This window comes from Arachis ipaensis, chromosome B03 (genome assembly GCF_000816755.2).
Source record: "Arachis ipaensis cultivar K30076 chromosome B03, Araip1.1, whole genome shotgun sequence".
In the NCBI taxonomy this organism is placed as follows: domain Eukaryota; kingdom Viridiplantae; phylum Streptophyta; class Magnoliopsida; order Fabales; family Fabaceae; genus Arachis; species Arachis ipaensis.
Window position 1 is genome coordinate 65,184,002 of NC_029787.2, and position 4,465 is coordinate 65,188,466.

Genomic DNA, 4,465 nt, shown 5'->3' on the forward strand with positions numbered 1-4,465 from the left:
ATATACTACTCTTCTGATCTTCTAGTTGGCTCTTCAAGTCTTGGATATGGGCCTTCGATCTTGAGTTGAAGCAATTACAATCTTCAGTGGGCTCAGCTTTGCTTACAGAAAATGTGAGTTAGGCATGGACGTTAGTTAGGACGTTAGTAGTGTTAACGTTAAGTGAAAATATGGGTTCGAGAACGTTAGTGACGATCACCTTTTTCACTAACGTTCCAAACCAAAAACGATCCACATTAACTTCAACGTTAGTGGCACTAACGTGACCACTAACGTTGCCTCTTGGTCCTTCACAAACGTTATTGGCATTCACCTTTTCCAATAACGTTGCTAATTGCCTCTTTTCCCCGCGTTAGAGTTCACGTTAGTATAACTAACGTGACCCTTAACGTGGGCATGCCTAAGCTTTGAGAGCGTTAGTGACACTTACCTTTGTCACTAACGCTCCGAACGCCCCTCCTTCCCACGTTAGAGTTCACGTTAATTAGATTAACGTGGCCACCAACGTGGTGGTAATTGCCATCTCCAACGTTAGCGACAAAGGTGAGTGTCACTAACGTTGGCCTATCACTCCTTGCTCCACGTTACCCTTCACGTTAGTGGTCTTAACGTGACCACTAACGTGGGCAATGTTGGCCTAGTCCATCGTTAGTGACAAAGGTGAGTGTCACTAACGTTGGCAATTTCTTCCTCCTCCCACATTAGAGTTCACGTTAATTAGATTAACGTGGCTCTTAACGTGGCTTATGTATGGCCTTTTGGAACGTTAGTGGTATTCACTTTTACCACTAACGTTGGAGCTCCTCTTTTCTTTCCACGTTAGCTCCCATGTTAATGTAACTAACGTGGCAGCTAACGTGGGCTATGATGGCTTTCGAAGGCGTTATTGGCGATCACTTTTCTCATTAACGCCACAAGCTTATGCCCATTCCACGTTAGTGGTCACGTTAACTAGACTAACTTGGCTACTAACGTGGCTCTTCCTTGCTTCCTTTGTCTTGAAATCAAGCAAATAAAGTTCATCAAAGCTCTATTCCAAGTCATGAGATCATGCATTATCCAATTTGTCATTCAATTCATGCATAATTTTCATGAAATCATGTAAAGTTCACAATGTTTGCTTGAATCAAGATGTAAGTGTATTTCTACCCAAAACTTGCTTATTTACTAAGAAAATAATGAAAGAACGGGAGAAACAAGTTCTTATTATAGAAGTAAAGCTCTTGGTTTATGGGGTTTCATGCATAGCAACTTAGGTTCATTCCTTTACTGGTTTCCAGGTCTTTATCATGCTCTTGAATACTTGCTTGATTGCATCCTATAAGATCCTTATTCTTTGATCCTCCCTTTTTTTTCTCAGGGTTTATTGCATCCTTAGGCTAAGTGCTCTGTGAGGGGGCAACTCTTTAAAGTAAGCTTTCAGCCAACACTCCCGAACCAGTTGGTTCAAGGTGCTAGGTGTTGAAACACCCCTAAGGACTTACTCCCTCAAGTCTCTCTCCCCCATACATGCACACCACAGGCACATGGTTTGTTATTTTCTTTCTTTGAGGCCTTGGTGTCCAGCACCTCTTTGGGTTACTAAATGTTCTGTAGCAAAAGTTGCTCTTGATAGTGGACTTTCAGCTGATAATCCCGGGTTAGTTAACCCAAGTTTCCAAGTGATAAGCACCCGTGAGAGCTTAGTCATCCAAGCATATCCTTTGCACAGGAGCACCACAGACATATGCCTCAGTATTCAAACCCTTGGTGCCTAGCCTTATTTCTTATTATTTTTCTTTCTTTTTCAAACTCTTATTGTTCTTTCTCTTTTTCTTATTAGGATCTTGTTGTTTGGCTAGTCTCATAGGATGTGTTTCAACTTATGATAACCATAGCTTGCTTCAAACCACAATCCTCGTAGGATCGACCGTGACTCGCTCAGGTGTTACTTAGACGACCCAATGCACTTGGTGGTACAGTTGTACAAAGTGTGGGGATTCTTGCACCAGCTACTCTGATTTTTAGCCACTAATTAATTAACTAGTCCAATTGTTCAATTAAGTCATACCTCATTATCGGATTACAAAACCTATGCTTACTTCTGAACTTCCTCAACTTGACCCAAATAGAGTTTACGCTCATCCTAGGACTAAGTTATAACTTAGGGCCTTATAGCATCTCTATGCCTAACTCGAGATCTCATTAAATCCTAAATCTCAATACTTGTATTGCCTAAGACCTCAACAACAACTAGAGTATCTATTCCGGTTATTCATCTTTATTTTAAGTGCAATACTACAACTCGACATACTAAATAACCTACGAATTTTCACTTATCATAACTAATTCAAATGTTAAACTCAGACAAAAGTTCAAGCCTAAATTTATTCTCACTTATTTTTCTCCTTCTCTACTTACCTCTGCACTCTATAATTCACCATGTACCAAATGTTATATATTAACCACCTTATAATCTACACGTAGAAACCAAAGTCAAGTGCGAAAATTATTGGGTGACAGCTTAACTCAAAATCGTAGTCCTTTAGTAATTATATCCATCTCCATGAAGGTAGTTTCCTCCTTACTCCACATCATCAACATAGCACAATTGCAGCAGGTTCTAGATCGTGAATCAAAGAATCCACTTCGTACGGCCTCAATCGTTATGACGCATAAACCACTACATGCCAATGTTGCATCGGAGCACACTCCAAGACTTCTAACGAAGTGTCATTGTAGATCCCAACTGGTTCACGGGATTCCAACAACATAGACATTAGCTTTGTAGTTAATCTTTCCTTTATGTTTTGAAGAATTCTTCCCACCATGTGATGTCCGCACCAATGGGGCACCTATGTGTGTTTACTTAGTCACAGGAATTAACATATTGATTGTTCAAAATTCATGTCCTAAGGAATTAACATATCGATGGTTCCGTCTAAGGATTGCATGCGATGTCGAAATGAGCTCAAGTTATTTGAAGGGATACCAAGCTCAAAGAAAAACAAACAATTCGAATGGTATCTGTAAGAAATTGAAAATATACATTGTGTTGTGATTAGGCAAGGTTGTAAAAAATAAGAAAAAAAGAAAATGCATCAGAAAGAGAGTGCACCTCAAAATGGAATTCCAAATTAAGAATCTTTGGAAGAAATAATAAGGCACATTAAATCAAAATATGTCTCTACTGATGGTTTATCTCAATAGAAATCTTTCTCACACTTGATTAGGTCAAAACAGATTTAGGCTCATGCCAAGAAGTACAAGTTTCGTGCAAAGACACGTGCAAGCAAGGGTTTGATTTAGGAAACGTTTAATTTAATTATCAAGAAGGATCACGGAATAAAGTACTTCAACGTGGATTACAAAAGAAAGACACATAGAGTCACAAGCATCTATTGGTAATCTCTCTCGTATTAGGTCTCCCACTGCCATCCTCCTTCACCCTTATTTGATGATAATCAAATCTGAAATCAATCTTTAAAAACACTCCAGCTCCTTGCAACCGATCCATTAAGTCATCTATCCTCGGCAACGGAAACTTGTTCATCACAGTCACTTTGTTCAACCATCGATAATGCACGCAGAGTCTCATTCACCTCCAAGAGTATATATAACCCTCAGCTACAACTGTCCCTCTTTCCACGAATTGTTCTGCTACTTAATATCGCAAACTTAACTCAAGTCATTAAAGTACTTCATCTTTCATAATTCTACCATGTCAATTCCCCCTCACGCTTTCTGCTGTGTTACTCTAATTGGTTGTCACTAAGAATCCGAATAGCTTGGCTGCATCCACCAGACTTATCTTCTCCCATTGGTTCCTCCGACGCTAAGTTCGGCCAGCTCTAACAGCAACGTTCCATAGAATAAAATTAAGATAAACTCTGGTCCTAAGCCTAACGTTCAATGTAATATTCCTAGTTCTAAATCCTCGTCCCCCTCATAAGTTTGTAAGGAGAGTCAGGTTACAACCTAATACAACGTGATTAAAACTCGTTTATCTATTTTATCGTTACCTTAAATTGGAGATCCTTAATCCCATCGATGGGACTGGTCCGCACCCTGGTCTTTCCTATAAGGACAACGTATGGAGATATGCCCTGACAATCCGCAGTGGTAACATCCACAGAACTCAGCCATGCACGATGCTTCCGGATGGTATCTTCCACATCTCGGGTACCTTAGCTCCTCTTGTTGAGCCCACGCCTGCTTACCTCCTCCTCTTGCCTAGTGATATTGGTCATGGTTAGTCTCTCCAATATGCCCTCGACCTTGGGATCGCTGAGGGGCATGGCTTTCTTTCTTGAAGTTCTGACCTCTTGATGGAACATACTTCCCACGACCTCTGCTACTAGTACCACCATGATCATCTCTCACCACAGCCGTTTTCCTGGTATAATCTTCAATAATTCTTGCCTTGTTCACCAGTTCAGAGAATCTCTGAATCGCTAATGGAGTCACAACAGTCATAGTCGTTTCC